This window comes from Rhinatrema bivittatum, chromosome 4 (assembly GCF_901001135.1).
Source record: "Rhinatrema bivittatum chromosome 4, aRhiBiv1.1, whole genome shotgun sequence".
NCBI classification, from domain to species: domain Eukaryota; kingdom Metazoa; phylum Chordata; class Amphibia; order Gymnophiona; family Rhinatrematidae; genus Rhinatrema; species Rhinatrema bivittatum.
The window spans coordinates 152,404,245-152,417,472 of NC_042618.1; the positions used below are offsets into that span (position 1 = coordinate 152,404,245).

The window sequence follows — 13,228 nt, forward strand, 5'->3', positions numbered from 1 at the left end:
TCTGGCAGAGATGCCGAGGCCTGTCGCCCCCGTCCCGTTCCCCCCCCCCCCAATCCAGTTTTACCAGGGCCTACACCCTGGACAAAGTCTGAGCACCTTGGGACCCATCCCTTGTGCCTTACAGTGAGGATGAGAAAACCTATGACCCCTGGAGGATGACGTTTCTGAGTCCAGCTCCAAGGGGTCTCCCTTCAGACCCTCCAGAGGAACGAAGGAAGTCACCACCTGCGGACTTGACCTTCGCAGGTTTAGTGAGGGTGATGGCAGAAGCCATCCCATTTCCGTTATTAACGGAGGAGTATGCCAGGCACAAAATGCTTAAGAGCCTCCTAAGGTGAACATGGTTAGCCCAGTTCATGAGATCTTTAAGGAGCTGCTGCTGCTGCTGCTGAGGATATGGGAACACCCCCTCACAGTGCTTCCCATTAATAAGAAAGCAGATGAGGTCTACTTCGTCCAGAAGGCTGCCAGATTTGATAAGCGTCAGCTGCCCCACCAGTCGGTGGTAGACTCCGCTCTCAAGTGGGTCAAGCGCTCTTGGACACATTCCTCGGCGCCCCCAGAGAAGGACCATAGAGCGATGGATGCTCTTGGGAGGAAGATATTTCATGGCGCCATGTTCATTGCCCGCATTGCTGCCTACCAGCTCTACATGAGCCAGTAATCACCGCACATCTGTAAGCAGATGCAGGAGGTGGCCGAGCAGCTGCCTCAACAGCAGCAGGATACCTTCATGTCGCTGGTGTATGAGGACCTGGAGTGCAGAAAGCACTGTGCGACCTACTATGTCTTTGAGATGGCATCGAGAGTCTCTGCAGCTGGAATCAATGCCCAAAGGATGGCATGACTGCAGGCCTTGGATCTCCAGAAAAGACTCTGACGTGCCATGCACTGGAGAGAATCTCTTTGGAGATAGGGTGAGGGATGCTGTGGCCCAACTTTGGAACTGCCATGAAACACTCCAACAACTTTCTGCTCGTAATCCGAACCCATCCTCCTCATCCATGTGGCCATCGAGACCAGGGCCAAGGAAGTCTTTCTTTCACCAGAGGAAATACTGTCCTCTGCCTCCTTGATCCTGTCAACACCATCAGAGATCCTGTATCCATTCCAGGCAGCAGAGAGCCCCCAAACTTCAGTCAGCAACTCTATCAACTCCAGGGGTGGGGTTTTGATTGGGTTGTAGGGAGCGTAGGCCAGTCGCCCATAGCCAGTACGTTGGACCCTCCAATTAGGGCAGGCTGCCATTCTTTGAGAACCAGTGGCCCACTATAACCTCAGACCAGTGGGTTCTGTCTATCATCTGTCTATTGGGTGTCCCGCCAAATTGACCTCCATGCCCACAGTGTGGGCCAGTAGCTTAACAGGAGGTACTACAAGTGGAACTCTCCTCCCTCTTAATGGCCAGAGTGGTCGAACCTGTAGTACCAGGGCAAAAAGGGTGGGAATTCTACTCCAGGTACTTCCTGATTCCAAAGAGAACAGGAGGACTCAGTCCAATCCTAGACCTAATGGCCTTGAACAAGGTTCTAAAAAAAAAAAAAGAAAAGTTCAAGATGGTTTCTCTGGGAACCTTGACACCTCCCCCCCTTTTATTTGCAAAAAGGGGACTGGCTATGTTCCCTCGACCTAAAGGATGCATATACTCAAGTCAGTCGTCTTCAGTCAACAGGAAGTATCTCCTTTTTGTGGTGGAAAGACAGCACTTCCCATACAGGGAGTTGCTGTTCGGGCTCGCGTCTGCCCCATACGTCTTCACAGAATGCTTGGCCATGGTGGCGGCGCACCTCTGCAGACTGGGAGTGCATGTCTTCCCATATCTGGACAATTGGCTGGTCAAGAGCAAATCTCAGGCAGGGGCCATCAGATCCATGTGCGTGACCATTTGGGTGTTGGAGTCGCTAGGGTTCGTTCTAAACTATTCAAAGTCCCATCTCAGCCAGTTGTCTCATGTGGACTTCTTAGGAGCCTTACTAGACATGGCTCAGGCCAAGGCCTTTCTGCCCCGCCAGAGGGCCGTCGTCATGGTGATCCATTGTGGTAGAGATTTAACAGAGCCAGCAAGTATCAGCCTGGCACATGTTGAGGCTGTTGGGCCATATGGCCACAATCGTCCATTTTACTCCTTTGGCAAGTTTTCATATGCGAAGAGCCCAATGGACCCTGAGGTCACAGGGGCGCCAGGCCACTCAGAGCCTCCAGGTTCGCATCCAAGACACCCCTTCTCTCCAGGTCTCATTGTCCTGGTAGCAGGTACTTTCCAATCTGGAACAGGGGATCTCGTTTTGGAGTCTCTCCACTCAAATCGTTCTAACCACGGATACATCTCCCCTGGGCTGGGGAGATCATGTAAGTGAGCTTGGTACCCAGGGTCTTTGGTCCGCTCATGAACATTCTTGACAAATCAACTTCCTGAAGCTTCAGGCGGTCAGGTACACGCTATGGGCTTTCAGAGATCGGCTGTCCAACAAAGTTGTCCTGATCCAGACTGACAACCATTTAGCCATGTGGTATGTTGTCAAGCAGGGAGGCATGGGTTCATATCTCCTGTGTCAGGAAGTGGTCCAGATCTGATCATGGGCCCTGTCCCATGGGGTGGTGCTCCAGGACTGAGAACATGGAGGCAGACAGGCTGAGTCTAGCCTTCAAACCCCATGAGTGGTCCTTGAACAAGGGGTTAGCAAATCGGATATTCCGCCTCTGGGGAACCTGGATGTAGATCTGTTCCCATCCCCCTGCAACAGGGAACGTACCTTGGTTCTGCTCCCTGAACAAGTCAGATGGCAAACCAGCCTCTGACACCCTTGCCTCTCATTGGGTCAAGGGTCTTCTGTACGCGTATTTTCCGATTCCCTTACTGGCAAAGACTCCCTTGAAACTTTGCAAGGACAGGAGGGCTGTGGTCCTCATAGCCCCTCACTGACTGAGAGATGTCTGGTTTCCACTCCTGTGGGACTAGTCCATCTGGAAACCATACAGTCCGTGGACTTCCCCAGATCTCATCACGCAAGATCAGGGCAGGCTGCAGCATCCCAACCTCCAGGCCCTGACATTCACAGCTTGGATGTTGAGAGGTTGATTCTGCAACCGCTTGATCTTTCAGAAGATGTGTCTCTGATCCTGGTGGCTTCTAGAATGCTTTCCACTAGAAAGTCCTACGGACTGAAATGGAGGAGGTTTTCCATGTGGTTTATGCAGAAGGCCCTAGATCCATTCTCCTGCCCCACTCAAAAACTGCTTGATTACATTCTACACCTGTTGGAGGATGGCTTGGAAACTAACTTCATTAGAGTTCATCTGAGTGCAATTAGCGCATACCACCATGGTGTAGATGGTATGCCCATCTCTGTACAGCCTATAGTTGTACTTTTATTACGGGGCCTGCTTCAGTTGAAGCCTCCCCTAAGACCTTTTGCTGTGTCTTGGGACCTCAACATGGTATTAGCTCTGCCTTTGAAATCTCCTTTACAGCCATTGTGCACCTGTTACCTGAAGTATCTGACCTGGAATGTCATATTTATGGTAGCGGTTTCTTCAGTGTGCAGGGTCAGCAAGCTCCAGGCCTTAGTGACTTATCCATCTTATACTAAATTTTATTATGACAGGGTGGTCTTGTGTTCGCAGCCTACGTTCCTGCTTAACGTGGTGATGGATTTCCAACTTAACAAGTCAATCCTGCTAATATTCTTTCTCAGACCCCATTCAAACCAAGGCAAATGAGCACTGCACAGTTTGGAATGTAAGCAAGCCTTAGCCTTCTATCTGGAGTGGACAGATAGACAGTCCGCCCAACTTTTTTTTTTTTTCTTTTGATAAGAATGGATTGGGTGTTGCCGATGCCAAGCAGCCACTATTCAGTTGGCTAGCAGATTGCATCTCCTTCTGTTATGCCTAAGCAGGACTGCATCTTGGGGGCCATGTCAAGGCTCACTTTGTGAGAGCCAAGGCAGCATCAGTAGCTCACTTGCGAGCAGTTCCCATGGAGAAGAGCTGCAAGGCTGCAACGTGGAGTTCTCTCCACGCATTCATGTCACATTACTGTCTGGATAGGGATGGCCGACGCAACAGTAGGTTTGGCCAGTCTGTCCTCCGGAATCCATTTGTTCTTTCAACTCTCCCAACCTAGGGCCTGTTTGGGTTCAGGCTGTCTCCTCCTCTGTTTCCAACAACACCGGTGGTCTTGTGCCCGTTGGCACCTGGTTAGGTATCTGTTGGTCCACTTTTTGTTTTGAGGAGCAGCCTGTAGCTAGGTATTTACCCATGTGTGAGGGTTACCATCCTTGTCCTCAGAGAAAACAGAGTTGCTTACCTGTAACAGGTATTCTCCTAGGACAGCAGGATGTTGGTCCTCACAAAACCTGCCCACCACCCCGTGGAGTTGGGTTTCTCCTATTTTTTATTTTAATCGTAATCCTTCTTTACGAGACTAAAGAGGGACGCTGCGTGGATGCATTATATAGAGCATGCTGAGTGTGCCTAGTCAAAGTTCTAGAAACTTTGACATAAGTTTTCCATATCAGGGCTCCATCTGATGATATCACCCATGTGTGAGGACTAACATCCTGTTGTCTTCTCTCTGAGACTCTTGTTACAGGTAAGCAACTCTGCTTTAAAATGAAGTAAAACATAAACATGCTTCTTTGAACATGTGGATACAATGAAAAGTACAGTGTTAAACTAATCTGAGTTGATACAAATGATTAATTATATTTTCTAAGTCAAATATTTTTGCACCCATGTTAATTTTATTCATTTTCTGCTTATCTCTTTCCCCTTTTTTTTCTTTAGATTCTCATTTACTCACACAATGTATTTGTCAACACCACATTCACCCCATCCGTACCACACTTGTACTTCCCGAGCTCAGTGCAACAATCAAGCTTCATAACCTAACAGATATATTTTGGAACACTAACAGTTCTGAGTTAACCATTAGCACTCTTTCCCATAGAGCAAAATATCCCTGTAGGTTCAATAGTTTTTTCTGACCAGCTAATTCCTTTTTCCAAAATAATTCCAACATAGCATTATGGTACATTGCTTGTTTCCACTGCCCAATTGATGGGATCTCATCATTATGCCAATAAGATATGATCACTTTCTTGGTCAGCTTAATGGAGTCACCAAGAAATCTGTTTACCCACTTGGTAAACTGATTCCCTTTTTAAACATGTATAAATATATTACTGCACCATCCCATATAAGTGATCATCTCTTTTTTTTTTTTTTCCAGATGCAATCATATTTTTTGCTAAAAAGCCTCATTTTTGAAAATTCTGTGAACATATGACACAAATCTCCCTTAATATGATTACATTTTAGACATTAATCAGAATCCACAATTACGTGCACACACCTTTGTCTCTAGAAGTATATACTTTGTATAATAATTTAAATTGTGTTTTTCTCAAGTTCACGGTATCATGTAATGATAAATCATGGAAAAAGCACAAACAGTATTAGTGTCTTCCAATTGAAGCCCCAGATCTGCATTTCAGTTACATTACTAAGCTGGAAGAAACCTTTTGCTTTGGTTAAAAATCTCGCCCTATTAAATTTAGGAATGGTCTCCATGCAAGTCTCATCCTTGTCTGAAAAGGTTACATTAACAATAACTTCATTACAAACCCCCAGGGCATAATGTTTAGCCTGGAGATATGCATGGAAATGATTTGTCTGTAAATCCCATTGCTCCTGCAGTTGCTGAAAGGAACACATGCATTGTGAATCTGAATCTATCAATTGACCAATATAAAACAGCCCCTTACTTTCCCAAACATAAAATATTGATATATCGAGCCTGACGGGGAAATCTTTATTAACAGTAAAATCTAAAAAGGGAGAAACATGAAATAATTTACCTTCTCGTGTTTGCCACCACTTTCGAGCTCTCATGAGAGCCCCCATCCTAAATGACCGCAAACATAATCCAGTTATGGACGCCATGGTCATATGGAGCAAATTTATTATCTTGTATGACCTGGCCCATTCTTCTAGTAACTATTCTTCCAGCACTGTCATATTTATTATGGAGAAAGGCTCAATCCTGTATATACTTCATCAGGCAAGCGACATTATATATCTGTAGATCTGGTACAGATAAACTGCCAATTTTTTTGTCTTACATCAGTGTGTCCAACTTGATTCGAGCTCTTTTGCCATACCATATGAAAGAAGAAACCATTGACCTATATTGATGTTTTTCCTTGTTCCCAAGCCAGAGGAGAATAATTTGAATGCAGTAAAAAAGTTTGAGTAGTATAATCATCTTAACCACTGTATGGTGACCCATTAAGGACAAAGGAAAAGATTTCCATTTAGTAAATAAAGTTTTTTGTCCTTTCCAAACAGGTAACCACATTCCTTTGATACTTATCCCTATAGGAACGGGACAATTGTATACCTAAATATTTCATACCCTCCATACTTCACTTTAAAGGAAACTCTCCCTGCCACCTATCAGGAAGATTTAGATCAGTGGGAAACACAAGTGATTTATCATAGATGATCTTCAAGCCCGAAAAGGTACCATACAGTTTTATACAGGAAATAATGGCATCTAAGCTAGTCCTCAGATTATCCACAAACAATAACATGTCATCAGCAAACATACTGACTTCACACTTCCATTTGAGTTGTATGCCCTGAAAAATATTTATATTACATAACTGAATGACAAGTGGCTCTTTTATCAAGACATTTAAAAGAGGGGACAATGGGCAACCTTGTCTGGTGCCCCGTTCCAGTGGGAAGGAATTAGATAATACTCCATTAACTAAGATTTGAGCTGCAGGTTGATCATACAAAAGTTTGATCCATCTTAAAAACTGCTTCCCAAAGTTTAAATTCTCCTGTACCCACTACATAAAGGACCACTCATCCTGGTCAAAAGCTTTTCTGCATCCAACCCAACCAACATACCAGCCCACAACCCTGTTCATCAAAGGAAAGCACTAAAAACGCCTTCAATAGATTGGACGACAGACTCCTCCCCAAAACAAATCCAGTTTGATCCACAGATATTAAAGACTGAATGACCTCATTAACCCAACTAGCTAATACTGCAGCTAGAATCTTAATGTTCTGATTTAACAGGGAGAAAGACATAAAAGATTCCAGGTATAATGGATCCTTGCCAGGCTTAGGATAAGAACCACTGTTGCTAGGTTACACTAGTACCCATTAAGCCTGCTGTCTATACCTCAGTAAACATTTCTTTCAAAGACACCAATATATTAGATCCCAGGATTTTATAAAACTCTGGTCCCAACTCGTCAGGTCCTGGTGATTTCCCTAACTTAAGCTTTAGTATAACAGCCCTGATTTCCTCTACTAAAATAGGGGCTTCCAATCATTCCCTATCTTCTTGCAAAAGCTGGAGTAAAATCACCCCTGAAAGAAATTTTCACTATTGTTTATACATTGTGATTCATTAGAGTAAAGACCTCTGAAAAAAATTATCAAATGCAGCAAGGATTTCACACATGCCTTGATACTCCTTGTGCTGGGACAACAACCTAGGAACCAAAGTCCTAGACCTAGTAGTTTAAGCAAATTAGCCAGCAATTTCCCAGACTTATTTCCCAATTGAAAAAGCTTGAATCGGTAATACATTAGATTTTGCCTCGCTGTATAGGTCAATATTATGTCTAATTCCTTGCGGACCTCTCCCATCTGTAATCTAAGATCTGGGGTCAAATGCTTTGTGTGAAGGCATTTAAAATATGCCAGCTTTTTTGTTAACTCCAGGATTCTTTTGGAAATTTAACAGTTTTCATATTTGATAGGCAATGATGTGACCTCTTAACACAGCTTTTGCAACATTCCAGAATGTATCAGCTGAGATCCCTGGTGTCGAGTTGAGATTCCTATACTCCTCCCAATGTTTACGTAAACATTTGACAAATTCTCTGTCATGATACAGGGTAGATGACATTCTCCAGTGGGGCCTATGACCAACGGTCGTAGAGAAAGCCATCTTTAAGACTATCAGAGCATGATCTGAGAATGAGACTTCATGCATGTCACAGGACTGTATCATATCAAACCGTGATTCAGTAATCAATAGATATTCTATTCTCATATACACTCTATGAGCATGAGAATAAAAAGAATATTCCTTATCGTTCATATGTAACAGTTTCCAGCTCTCCACCACACTCAACTCTTTGTAAAGAAATCTGATCCCCATGCCAGCCTGTTTTTTTGTTTGTTTTTTGTTTTGTGTGTATCTGTTTTTTTGCAGGATGAATGTCTGCTAGTGGATTTCAGAAACATTGAAATCTCCTCCAATTACCAAATGGAAACCATACCAACCCAGCATTTTAGTGACCAAAGAGAGGAAAACATTATGGGAGTATCGGTTAGTTGTATACACATTGATAAACACAATTTTAGACCCAAACGGCGAACCAACCAAAAGAATGAACTGACCTTTCAGGGTCTGTAAGTTGCTTTTCAACTACAAAGGAGGTATTTTTATGAAAGAGGATAGCTACCCCTCTTTGCCTTTCAGAAAAAGAAGAGAAAAAACACTGGCCTACCCACTCTCTGAAGCTTAATATGCTCTGCATTACTAAGATATGTTTCTTATAAAAAAGCAATAGAGGTCTTGTGCCTTTTCAGTTCTGTTAAAATTCTTTTCCTCTTAATCGGTGAGTGGAGACCATCCACATTAAGAGAGCATAAAGTAATAGCCATTAAATGACACTATACATGTGATGTTCCAAGAAATTTGCAACCAAACAGGGAGGACTTCCCAGCCTAAGCAACCCCCCTCCACAGCTACACACTCTAAATAAATCAGCCTTAGATTTTTTTTGTTTTCCAACCAAAAAATTATACATTTTCTTAGTGCTCTCCAAATCATAATAATGCAGCTTATACCTTTTACAATACAATGCAAATGCCAAAAAACTTTTTCCTGTTCTTGCGCAGGTCCCCAGACAACAGGGAGCATTTCCGAGAATGCTACCCTGGAGGTTCTGGATTTCAGCTTTCTACCTAAATTTGGCTTTCAGAACCTCCCTCCCACATTTTCCTATTATGTTGTTGCCCACATGTACCATGACAGCCGGCTCCTCCCAACCATGGTCTAAAATCCTATCTAGGTGATGCATGAGGTCCGTCACCTTTGCACCAGGTAGGCATGTTACCAGGCGATCCTGATGCCCACCAGCCATCCAGCTGTCTACATTCCTAATAATCGAATCGCCAACTATGACGGCTGACCTAACCCTTCCCTCCTGGACAGTAGGCCTTGGAGACACATCCTTGGTGCGAAAGGACAATGCACCACCTGGAGAGCAGGTCCTTGCTACAGGATCAGTTCCTGCCGCACCAGGTTTATGCTCTCCGATTACGAGACCTTCCTCCTCCAAGGCAGCACCAGGACTGCCAGACTGGAGTTGGGACTTGGCTACTATGTCTCTGAAGGTCTCATCTATATTCCTCTCTGTCTGCCTCAGTTCTTCCAGGTCTGCCACTCTAGCCTCCAGAGTTTGGACTTGTTCTGAGAGACAGGAGCTCTTTCTCACCGGCAGGTAAAAAATCATACATGTGACACTTAATGCAAAGACTGGGAGGCCCCCCTCTTGCTGCTGGACTGCTGCCTTCATCTTAAATGTGTTCAGTTATAATTAAGTTTTAGGTTGTTATGTAAGATTGCATACAATTAGGGTCCTTTAAATGGATTAGTGCAGGGTTGTCCAACGTGCAGCCCGCCAAGCCTTTCTATCCAGCCCGTGGATCGGGTGCGGGGACTATTGGGGAGTGGATTGGATGCGAGGGAAAATCCCCTTTCATATCTAGTAGCCATTAAAGCAGCGGTTCCCAAATGGGGTCGCAGATTTCTCATTTTGGGGTCATGGCTTCCTTCCGAATGGGGGGGAAACCCCCTCCAATTTGAAAAAAAAACCACTTCTGGGAAAACAAGCCTGCACATTCTGAGCCATGTGCTGCAACAGGGGCGGACGGACCACTTGGGCAACATCTTGTCCTTCCATGTCCCACACTACCCCCTCACCTCCCGCCTGCCGGGTCCCGAGTCAAACGCCCGCAAAGGCGATTAAAGGTTCTCTTCGCCTTCCTCTGACGGCGTCAGGGCCTTTTCTGCTACACTGCGTCCCGTCCCCCCCCCCCCCCTCTGATGCAACTTCCTATCGTCGCATGGGCAGGATGCTGTGTAGCAGAAAAGATCCCGACGCCGGCAGAGGAACGCGAAGGAAACTTTTAATTGCCTTTGCCGCCGGCACCAATTGACCCGGGACCCAGCAGGTGGGAGGTGAGGGGGTAGAATCGGGGATCTGAGGGGGGGGGGGAGTACGAGGGGAGAGGACAGTATGTGTGTGTGAGCAAGCTGTAGATGTGCTAGACCTGGGGGTGGATATGTGGGAGAGCTGGAGATGTGTTGGACCTGAAGGGGAGAGGGTTGTGTGTGAGAGCTGGAGATGTGCTGGACTTGAGGAGGAGGACACACATACCACACACAAGAAGCAGCAGCATAAGGTGGGGAATAGAGAGAGAGCGCAGAAGCTGCTTGAGGAGGGAATAAGAAAGAAAAGATGGTATATGATCAGGTGAACAGTGAGAGACAGAGAGAGAAACTGCTGCAAGCTGGAGGAGCTGCATAAGAAGGGGACACAGAAGTTGCCTGAGGACGGGGGGCAGAGGGGAGAGAGTTGGTCTGTTTCAGTCCATTCTAGCTTTTACAGATACTCGTTGTAAATGCTGACAACAAAAATGGCAGCATCTGTGAGCGGAAGTAGGATGAGTAAAAAAAAAACCCAACATAAAATTGATGTCAAAAACCGCATATTCAGAACTTCATGGATGGATGACTTTTTCGTGATGGAACATGTAGGTAAAGTTTTGTGCTTAATTTGCCAAAAATCAATTGCTGTTCAAAAGAGTACAACATAAAGCAACATTATACTGCAAAGCATGCAAGTAAATTTGATATCCTCGTTGGTCAACCATGAACTGATCGCATCAACTTGTTGAAACAAAGCATTGTCAGCCAATAGTCTTTGTTTAGCCAATCAGAGTTCCGAAGCAGCAACAAAGGACAGCTTTTTAATAGCAGAAGCCATAGCCAAGAGAGGAAAACTGTTTGCAGACGGGAATTTGGTTAAGGAATGCTTGGAACTGTTTACGGATGTGGTTTGCTGAGAGAGGCTATTTTGCACCAAAGACTTCTTTTCTCATCAGACTATTGCTAGAAGAGTTGATGACTTGGCAACAGACATTCAAGAGACTTGATGCTTGCAAGTTTTACACTTAGCAGTTGATGAGAGCACAGACATAAGTGACACAGCTCAACTGGCAATATTTGTAAGAGGAATTACAGAAACGTTTTCCGTCGTCGAAGAACTGCTTGATATGTCCTATGAAGGGCATGACAACAGGAAAGGAGATCTTTGATAAAGTCAAGCAGGTAATGTTCAGTCTGTGTGAGAACAAACTGATTGGCATAACAGATGGAGCGCCAGCCATGGTAGGGAAGCGGAATGGATTTGCAACCTTGGAGAAATCAGTGTCACAGGAAGTCGTTATACACCACTGCATCATTCACCAGGAAAACTTGTGTGCCAACAAACTGGAAATGAAGAATGTGATGGAAAACGTTGTATCAAGTGTCATCTTCATATGATCCAGAGGTCTGAATCACAGGGAGTTTAAATCTTTTCTGGAGGAAGTAGGCTCAGATCATGATGATGTGATTTACTTCAGCCAAGTCCAATGGCTCAGCAGGTCAGGCACGCTATCCAGATTCTGGAGTTTACGTGATGAATTAGACATTCATGGCCAACAAAGGGAAGGATATAAGTTTACTAGATCATAATTCATGGGTGAGTGACTTGGCGTTTCTGGTTGATATGACCAAATATATAGCAGACTTGAATGTGAAACTTCAAGGAAAGAATCAGCTGGTGCACAAATTGTACGAACTTGTTACATTCATTGAGAAATTGGAGCTTATTCATTCACAGTTGATTCTGAAGAAAGTTGTACACTTGACAGTCCTTTCCACAAGTGCAACGTGAGAAGTTCTCAGAATTAGTTGTCATACTGATTGATGACTTCAAACAAAGGTTTGAGGATTTCAGAAAACATACTGACGTCATGAAGCTATCGAGTAATCTGTTTCAAACTGACCCGAAAGACTATGCTGATAAATACTAGATGGAACTTATTGACATTAAGAATGACAGTGACTTGAAGAGAGCTTTTAATGAACATGATCTTCTGAGATTCTACAGTTCTTATGTTTCACCGCACAGGTTCCCCATTCTGTCATAAGATGTCATAAGATGCTTTGTTTGGTAGCACCTATTGCTGTGAACAGTTGTTTTCAAGAATGAAAAACATAAAAACAAAGTCATGGTCTCTGTTTACAGATAAATATTTAACAGCATCATTGTGCATTGCAAGCTCTACAGTTGGAAAGCCGTGTCAGATTTCCCACTGAACATGATTAGATTATCACGTTGCATCCATATGACATGAGAGACTTTGGTTAACTTTTTAGAATCTAAATTTTAGAGTAGAACAGACGTTGGACTACACTGGTCTAAAAACTTTCTCAAGTTGTAATTTGGTGTTTTTAATAATAGAGATATTGTTAATCCAGCCCGCGAGCTGGTCAAAAATTGTTCATGTGGCCCCCCAAACCAAAAGGTTGGACAACCCTGGATTAGTGTATTCACTATATTATTATTATTTAATAGTTTTTATATACCAGCATTAGTAAGAAACATCATGCCGGTTCACATTTTAACAAAAGGCGTGGAAAATACATTATAACAAGGGGATAAGGGAAAACAGGATAACAATAACCAAAGAAAGGCAATGAAAGGAAAGATCTCAAACTGAAATGAAAACAAGTTCAACTGTTGATTAGATGACAATATATATCTAACCGTTGATTAGATGACTATATATCTGGTAGTGACCTACAAGGGAATGATAAATTCTTGATAAGGTGTGGGGAATTTCTGAGTTTAAGTTAAAAGGCTGATTTTAAAATTTATTTTTTTTTGTAAGTGTAAAAGTGACACCTGCCTATAAATTAAAGGATGAAATATGGGTGGGGGGAGGGATACAAATACACAAACTTGTTTGTTGCCTGCCTTTCTGACTACATGTTTAAAACAAAAACACACACACTAAATACACCCCAATAGTTTACTTCTCCCCAATACTTTTAAGTTTTAAAAATTTCTCCAAG

The 13,228-nt window shown here is 43.8% G+C and overlaps 1 protein-coding gene across 4 annotated transcripts in view; it reads left to right on the plus strand.

The window, feature by feature from the left end:
- The window catches only part of STRN3 (striatin 3), a 349,837-nt gene that overhangs the window by 99,754 nt on the left and 236,855 nt on the right, over positions 1 to 13,228 (plus strand). The gene's annotated exons all lie outside the window — the stretch shown is intronic.